This window comes from Schistocerca serialis, chromosome 5 (assembly GCF_023864345.2).
Source record: "Schistocerca serialis cubense isolate TAMUIC-IGC-003099 chromosome 5, iqSchSeri2.2, whole genome shotgun sequence".
In the NCBI taxonomy this organism is placed as follows: domain Eukaryota; kingdom Metazoa; phylum Arthropoda; class Insecta; order Orthoptera; family Acrididae; genus Schistocerca; species Schistocerca serialis.
Genome location: NC_064642.1, coordinates 10,990,282 through 10,999,557, shown reverse-complemented (window position 1 = coordinate 10,999,557; position 9,276 = coordinate 10,990,282). Strand labels below are relative to the sequence as shown.

Genomic DNA, 9,276 nt, shown 5'->3' with positions numbered 1-9,276 from the left:
CAATTTTTTCCACTATGAAAAGTTATGTGAAAATATTTTTTAACCTGGCAGCGTTTCACGCAAATTCAGGTGGAGGCTACGTTTTTCTCTAAGTGCATGCGATTTGATGACAATTTTGTATGTGCAAATACTGCAAACATAATTTTTTGATAAAAAATTGAATTCATTTACAGCGGGCCTGTGTGGCCGAGCGGTTCTAGGCGCTACAGTCTGCTACCGCGCGACAGCTACGGTCGCAGGTTCGAATCCTGTCTCGGGCATGGATGTGTGTGATGTCCTTAGGTTAGGTTTAAGTAGTTCTACGTTCTAGGGGACTGATGACCTCAGATGTTAAGTCCCATAGTGCTCAGAGCCATTTGAACCAATTCATTTAGATTTTTTTTTTTTTTTTTTTTTTGCACAGCCCAGATTATTCTATTCTGATTTCCTTTTAAGACTTGTTACAATACTTGACTGTAATTGCCTCTTCCATTCCTAAAATAATAGTCTCTGTTTGAAGGAGTGGTTGCGGTTACCAACCGTATTTGACAGGTTCCGCCACCTTCGACTATGAGTGATTGTTTATTTTAATGGCTTCTAAAATACGAGGTTGTGACTGGATGGGGGGGAAGTAACAATAGGGAGGGGTTGCAGAGATAGTCCCGCCACGTTGCATATTTCTGGATGCCACTAAAGGATCAGATACATCATCTTAGGATTTGTAGACTGTTTCATTTTCATATTATGCAGTGACTGCCTGAAGAGGAGAGAGGGGGAAGGGGATGGGGAGTGTGTCTTAGTGCCTTCATTTATAAGGTTCATGACGTCACTGACAAAAGAGGTGACATCACTTATGAAGGGAGCAGGGCTTGCGACATGTGCAGCTCAATTACCTGTGACACATGGTAGCGTAAACGCGTAGAAAGTGCTCCAGAATATTAATACGTATATACTCTTCTGGGAATAATCGTTGAACTATCATGACGTAGTTTTCCATACCTCTGGCGTCTTGTCAGCGCCTCAAGAAGACCAATCGGCGCCTTACTGTGTTTCCGCATCTACTTTCAGAGGTGCTGCCCAACAACTTCTGCATTCAGAATGAGATTTTCACTTTGCAGCGGAGTGTGCGCTGATATGAAACTTCTTGGTTGATTAAAACTGTGTCCTGGACCGAGACTCGAACTCGGGACCTTTGCCTTTCGCGGGCAAGTGCTCTACCAACTGAGCTACCCAAGCACGACTCACGCCCCGTCCTCCTTTCTTTCAGGAGTGCTAGTTCTGCAAGGTTCGCAGGAGAGCTTCTGTAAGGTTTGTAAGGTAGGAGACGAGGTACTGGCAGAAGTAAAGCTGTGAGGACGGGGCATGAGTCGTGCTTGGGTGGCTCAGTTAGTAGATCACTTTCCCGCGAAAGGCAAAGGTCCCGAGTTCGAGTCTCGGTCCGGCACACAGTTTTAATCTACCAGGAAGTTTCAGCTTCTGCATTGTTAGCACGTGCATTGTGCACGTGCCTGGACACCTAGTTACTGAGACATCCTGCCATATCCATCTCATAATGCCATTTTGCTAATTCGATCATAATATCGATTCACTACAGCTCGAGTTGTAGCGCAACACTCCTCTCCCTTTTGGGAAATATAATCCACCGAATAGGTGCCCATCTACATTTCTGGAAAAATCTCACAACATGCACTATGGTACCTGGAACCTAGTCACTTATTATCATGACTATACCGCATTATTCATCACGGTATTTCTGTATGTGCTGTAGCATCTGGTCGCTGGTACTGGGTACTATCTGTACTTCCAGTGAAGAGAGTGGGTTGGATTCTAAGGCGTCCTACAGGTAGGCCAGGTTCTGGGCAGGAAGAACGTCAAATCATTTATATGGCCAGGTCAACAATGGCTATTTAACGCTCAGGATAGTGGTCTCAGGTGGGAGACGAATAGCTGCTTCTCATACGTCAAAAGTTGTGCCATAAATTAGTAACCCACTACCTCACAAACTTGTCATCACTGTAGGTCAGTGCTTCCAAACCTGGGTATAATTACCCCCTGAGGGTTGAAATGAAATTTTTTAAGGGGTCAAATGAAATTTTCTGAGGGGTAAAAACTTAACTATTCGATACTGTTTCAGTCATGAAACTAAATCACTTTCGGAAGATCATTATTATTATCGCAATTTTGTAAGACTCTAATGTTGCTTATATAAGCAAAGGAGACCGCTTATAAAACACTAATACGACCTATTCTTGAGTACTGCTCGAGCGTTTGGGATCCCTATCAGGTCGGATTGAGGGAGGACAGCCGGCCGCGGTGGTCTAGCGGTTCTAGGTGCTCAGTCCGGAACCGCGCGACTGCTACGGTCAAAGGTTCGATTCTTCCCTCGGGCATGGATGTGTGTGATGTCCTTAGTTAGGTTTAAGTAATTCTAAGTTCTAGGGGACTGATGACCACAGATATTAAGTCCCATAGTGCTCAGAGCCATTCGAACCATTTTTTTGAGGGAGGACATAGAAGCAATTCAGAGGCGGGATGCTGGATTCGCTACTGGTAGGTTTGATCATCACGCGAGTGTTACGGAAATGCTTCAGGAACACGGGTGGGAGTCTCTAGAGGAAAGGAGGCGTTCTTTTCGTGAATCACTACCGAGGAAATTTAGAGAACCATCATTTGAGGCTGACTGCAGTATAATTTTGCTGCCGCCAACTTACATTTCGCGGAAAGAACACAAAGATAAGAGAGATTAGGGTTCGTACAGAGGCATATAGGCCGTCATTTTTCCCTCGTTCTGTTTGGGAGTAGAACAGGGAGACAAAATGGTAGTTGTGGTACGAGGTACCCTCCGCCACGCACCGTATGGTGGATTGCGGAGTATGTATGTACATGTAGATGTAGATGTAAGTCATCAATAATTACTTTTTCTCTGTTAGTAGCATTAATGGGCGGGGGGGGGGGGGGGGGGGGGAAGGTTACGGATTTCTCAAATAGTCGAGCAACTACACCCATATGTTATGCTTTGTCCTGGACATTGCTGATGATAAAAGTGAGACATATACGTATCAAATGCAAAATATCTCAAGAAAATCTCCAAGTTGTAGATAGTACCTGCAGTAATCCAGAAATAGCTTCGTTACTCGCTCCGAAGTACATAAAAGAATTTACTGACAGCACGACACAGCAGTAACTTCTTAAGGTCTACTGTAGTGCTGTACACAGTCTTATTATTATTATTATTAGAGTACTTAGAAACAAAGCAATAACAGCCTGAAGTCGTCCAATTTCTGCCAGTTCAGAAGTAAGGAGTGCAGTAATAAAGAAATCTACGAACAGTAAGTATAGTGCACACACCTCAACTTGTTTGGTTTTAAATGGGTTGCAGTGTGCGGGTCAAGAAAGTGCCGTAACGGAGAGGTACGTTTTATGACAAGTGTCTATGCTCGCTGTGGATAGTTAGCTTTCTTATTTGAGAAGGAGATGTGAGCAGCACTTGCGATGAATTTCTTCGTCATTCGTTCTAACACACACACACACACACACACACACACACACACACACACACACACACACACATACATACACATACGCACAAACAAACTAAATATCATTATTCTTTCATCATATTAAAAATAAAAGTGTTCAAAGAAAAGTCTTTCATTCTTAACATTCTGCATCCTTATTCCTCAGGTCTAAATATTTATTTCTTAACACAGTTACCTTGGCGACACACACATTTCTCCAGTGAGAGACCTGTTTGTTGATACTGTTACTTTAGAACGTCTGACCTTTCTGATGGAGCCACAACCTCAGCTTTGCTTACCGCTCTTCGTCATTATCAAAGTGAAGTCCTCCTAGATATTCCTTAAGTTTTGCAGACAGATGAAAATCAGATGCGGCCAGTTCGGGACTATCATGCTGAAGGAAAGAGTGCCTCATGCGTGGACGAACTGTTCGAACTCGAAACTCGATTACAGCACCCTGTTTCTCATGCACCAACTTAGTTACGTTACACGCTAAAAGTCAGAGTACTCTAGCGGCAGAGAGCTGGAAATATGTAAATATAGATACAGATATAGAATGTTAATAACGTTTGCTTTGTTTAAGAAGCTTTAAGACTTCCCTCATAAAGTATTTTGAGGCATTACTTAGCAATGAGTCCTCGTACCTTACAGCGGTGAGAAATGGCCTTCGTTGTGATTTACCGGAGCCCGGAAACTAATGCCAGACGTCACAGATCACGAATTTTTATTAAATTCTGCATTTAAATTCGAGAAGTTACCTAATTAAATATCTGTACACACTTACATCAAAGCAGATCCCTCAAACGTTACGCAGAAAAAAATATGTAATAGTATTGAAAATTTAAACATACGGTGGCAAGGTTATCAAACAGTAGTAGTAGTTAGACTACATTCGTTTTTGGAGCCCACTCAAGAGCAAACAGTTTAGTACCGAGCGAGGTGGCGCAATGGTTAGCACACTGGACTCACGTTCGGAAGGACGACGGTTCAGATCCGCGTCCGGACTCTGATTTAGGTTTTCCGTGATTTCCCTAAATTGTTTCAGGCAAATGCCGGGGTGGTTCCTTTGAAAAGGCACGGCCGACTTCCTTCCCCATCCTTCGCTAATCCGGTCTGCCCTCGATGTTTGGTCCCCTCCCTCAAATCAATCAACCGAACAGTTCAGTCCACCAGAATACAATCACTCTTCATTCGTGTGTGCACTGTCATTTTTGTTAGCAGATCTCCACTCAAAATAATTTAATACCTTTTTTTCCAGTGTCCATGTAATGTTAGGTCTATGCCATATTCGGAAAGTAAGTGTCCAGAAGTATCTGGCGGACTCTTTAATGCTATGCGAACCTATCGCATTATTTCTCACATACAAACGCTCTCGCGGCCGTTCTCGTCACATTTTTCGGCTGTCTTACTATCGTTATAGCTCTCGCTCTCACTGTTACATCAGTTCTCGTTTACAGATTAAATTAATCGTAGTTAATAAAAAGATCGGGATGAAATTAAAACTACTGCACGCACCAAAAATTTAAATAAACTTGCGAACAGAAAATACGCCTTATAACATAATAAATGGTAAGTTCTACACTAAATAACAAGACACCTCACACAAACGAGACGTATATTGTGTGAGTCACTGACTATTGCCACCTAGAATAGTGTGATAGCAGCTGAAACGCTTGTGGGACAAATGTTGCATGGGACAACGAGGACCGTAATAAGACGCTGGATTTTTTACGCCAGATGGGGTCGCGTCAGAGGTATGAAGGCCAACTTGTTTTTTTTGTTTTTTTTTGTTTTGTTTTTAATGAGATGCTTTAGTTTGGTTGTTATTTTCTGATAGCGACTATCGACACAAATCCAATGATGTGTAAGAGTAAGGTCAACGAAGGTCAAAAGCGTGGAATGAGCGTCCATTTACAGAAGGTGTTAGAAGTGATGACCATCATATCAATACGTTGCTGCAATCTTCTTATCACGGACTGAGTGGTATTCCTTATCAATTCGGCACATATCAAAGCACATACTCTGACAATTCTCTGTCTTTTATCGGGCAAATTGTAAACATTCGCTGAATAAGGCCTATCCACCTAACGTGCCATTGACATGTAAACACCATTCGACGGATTCGCAATACGATAATAACAGGTGCGGTAAGACTAGTGTCGTCGAATCAAGCGAACGTGAATGATGTAGTCCTTCGAAGAACAACTCGATATCCATCTCAGTTACGGAGAATGGCAACGAAATTCTGTGAGAGCTAGAGACTTGTACACTGAAAGATATCCTCAACGTAGTCATCTTACACCTCGTACATTTAAATATGTGTATAATAAATTGAGAACAACTGGATCTTTAGTGCATCGAAAACACATCCGGAAAAATGAGGTTACTAACGAGAAACCAGAAATTGGTACTCTTGCCAATGTTGTTCGAGATCCCTGTGTTAGTTCGCGTCAAAATGCAAGGGAATCTGGCATGGGCCAGAGTAGTGTCAGACTAGTGTTGTTCGTGTTCTGCATCGCCATAAATAAAATCCTTACCATATCTGTCTCCACCAAGAGTTAACAGGTACGGATTGTATGCGTTGGGTTGAATTCTGCCGATGAGCTCAACTTTATTAATTTTATTTTATTTACTGGCGAGTCTACATTCACGAACCATGGAAGTGTTAATCTGCATAACACGCATTATTGCACTTCTGAAAATCCGTGTTGGCTGCGGCAAGTTGCATACGAAAAACCGTGGTCGGTGAATATGTGGCGTGGGATTCTGGAGGACAGAATTATAGGCCCCTATTTCACCGAAGGAAATCTTAATGGTAGGAAGTACACCACATTCCTGCAAGAAAGTTTAGGTCTCTTATTCGAAGAAATACCTTTCGGAACCAGGAACAGAATGTGGCATCAACACGATGGGTGTCCGGCACATTTTTCGCTGATGGCTAGAAATGAGTTGCAGAGACATTTCCCGGATCGATGGTTTGGACGCGGAAGAGATGTGTCGTGGCCGGCTCGTTCGCCAGACTTGACACCTCTTGATTTTTTATTGTGGGGATTGGTAACAGAGATTTTTTATAATGGCTTTTCAGCTACACCTGAAGATATGCGAGAGAGAATTGTTAGAGCATGTGCTTCAATAAGTGCCGATATGATAATGAATACTACTCAATACACGATAAGAAGATTGTAGCAGTGCATTGATACCAACGGTCGTCATTTCGAACACCATCTGTAAATGCACGTTCATGCCACCTTTGTGACCTTCGTGGACCTTCGACGACCTTACTGTTACACATCACTGGATTCGTCTCGAAAGCTGCTATCGGGAAATAAGTACCAAACCATAGCATCCCACTTAAGAAAACAAAGTTGAACTTCATATCTCTGAAGCGACTCCATCTATCACCAAAAGCCAACGTCATATTATGGCCCCCGCTGTCTCATGCAAAATCTTTTCATCTCCTATCGTACTTCACAACTAGAAGACGACGGAAAAAGAAAACTCACACAGGTAACCCACTGTACCTGCCCTCCAACGCCAACCAAAGCTATACAAAGACCTTCCAGTTAACCGCCACTGTGAAGTATAGAAATGTTTCCACGTGCCAACTTGCAATACATATGTTAAAAAATGTTATTAAAAAACTTGAATTACAGTAGGCTAGAATTTTGAAGAGCGTCATATAATTCATTCAATACATGAATACGGATTTCAGACACAGCCATCCTCCTCTCATATCATATAGCGAACATGTATTCTATACACAAATACCTGGAGCAATGAGCATCACAAAAGGACATTTGAAGAGGCACAGTACACATTTACATGAATACCTCAAAGGAATACAACTAATAACAAAACACAAGTATCCCACTTCAATAATGAATAGTATTTACAAAATGTAGGATAACCAGTTGAATCCCCAGTGACTGGAACCAAATAAAATATATTTATGAATCATATAAATCGTGTCTTCTTCGCAAAATAGCGCAAAATAGATACAATTCTGTACTGGACATATTATATGGATGACATCTTGTCTCTAGCAGATTACCCAAGCAGAAAAATTAGCAAGTTAAGTGTGAAAATGAAATCTATTCATATAAACTGTTTTATGGAAATAGAGCACATTAGACAGTAAAATATCGTGCACATAATCATAGGAATTTTGAACAACCAGTAAATATACACTTACCGAAAATCCGCAAAGTGTATACAGTGACAGTCCTGACATAAGATCACCGAACTCACACAAGCAAGCAGTTCTTATATACGTGCACCATGTGCTAAACACATTACCGTTAGACACAGACAAAACACGTGCTAATCATGATACCACTTAAAACCAACAACTATCAAAAGGGATGCTATTTCTGTTTTGAGTTACCAGACATCTGACTGGTCTGATACGGTGTTTCACGAATTTGTCTTTTGTGACAAAATCTGTAAATAGCGTGTTTCTCACGACAGTTTGTTAACGTAGTTTTGCAGCTTCGTTACTAAATAAATCTGACCATGTGCATCAAATGAATACTATCCCTTATGCTTTACATATGTTAGTTTCTTAACTATGAAACGCAGAATATCACTTTGAAATAATGAAAGTACAGTTTCATGTTACTTCGCTTCGTTTGTCTCTTTACCATGTAACACACTTTCCTAACAGTACCTAAATTCATCCATTTTTATATTAAAATTTAAGCTCATTTCACAATCATAATGAAATAACCGTTGTTATGTTGCATTTATACATAGTGAAACAGGTAATCCTTGATCACGTAAGCCTTTTCAGTTGTGTACTAATAGCGATATGTTCGTCGGCGAAAGTTATTGGTCAACGAACACCATGCTGTCTCGAGCACGACTTTTATTAAGTATTTTCGTTGGTCTTTCCACGAATAAACCGAATCTCTGAAATATTTTTACATTTTTAACCGATGTAATATGTGTAAGACGCATACTCTTCGTCAACTGCCTCGTATTATTTGTGCACGAGTCGATTCCGTGAGGCCATTCGTTACGAAACTAAAACGACGACTTCATGCACACTAACGCGGTACGTGACCAGAAGCGATGAGCACTGTTGACGTTAAGCATCACACAGTGCCCCCTCTAGATAAAACCCAACTCAGCTTGAAAAATTCCAGAAGTCATGGATAAGTAAGGAGTAAAATATTATTACATCACAGCATCAAAGATAACAGTGCTCGTTACAACCCCATAGAATTTATGTCAAAAAATTCCAGAAAAAAGTTTACTGAAAACCCAAAAAGAAACTAGAAATTCACAAAAAGCTTTCGAACCACCAACAAAATCCTTAGAGGAACAGATAACCACTGACTAACGAACAACGCAGCAATGACTCCCTGCTCTGTAATCATACAGTAATACAATAACAAAATCAGACACTCTACACCCTAGACTTGCTACGCAATAAATTAAAAGCTGAATACATTTTATTTGTACGTATGAGAAGTACACATAGAACATACATGGAAAACAAAGTGATTATATAAATATTTTCAGCAGCAATGAAATTATCAAACGACATATGTATAGACGTCCAAGAAAATAGAGGTATTATGAAATCATCAGCTCGGAAAAGGTAGTATACTTTTCCTTTTATATAGCTTCACATAACTGATAATCTTTTTGATTACAATAATGTGTGACTTTTTACTTCCTTCTGAAATATTTCCATCAACTCTGCCGTTACGATACTTGAAATGTCCTTTATATGTACTCATTGGTCAAGCTACCCAAATAATCTCATTATACCCGT

At 40.8% G+C, this 9,276-nt stretch overlaps 1 non-coding gene across 1 annotated transcript; it reads right to left on the bottom strand.

The window, feature by feature from the left end:
* Positions 1–1,140: 1,140 nt before the first annotated feature.
* Trnas-cga (transfer RNA serine (anticodon CGA)) lies at positions 1,141–1,215 on the bottom strand. The gene has a single exon. It is a non-coding gene; the product is annotated as a tRNA-Ser (tRNA).
* Between the last annotated feature and the right edge of the window lie 8,061 nt (positions 1,216–9,276).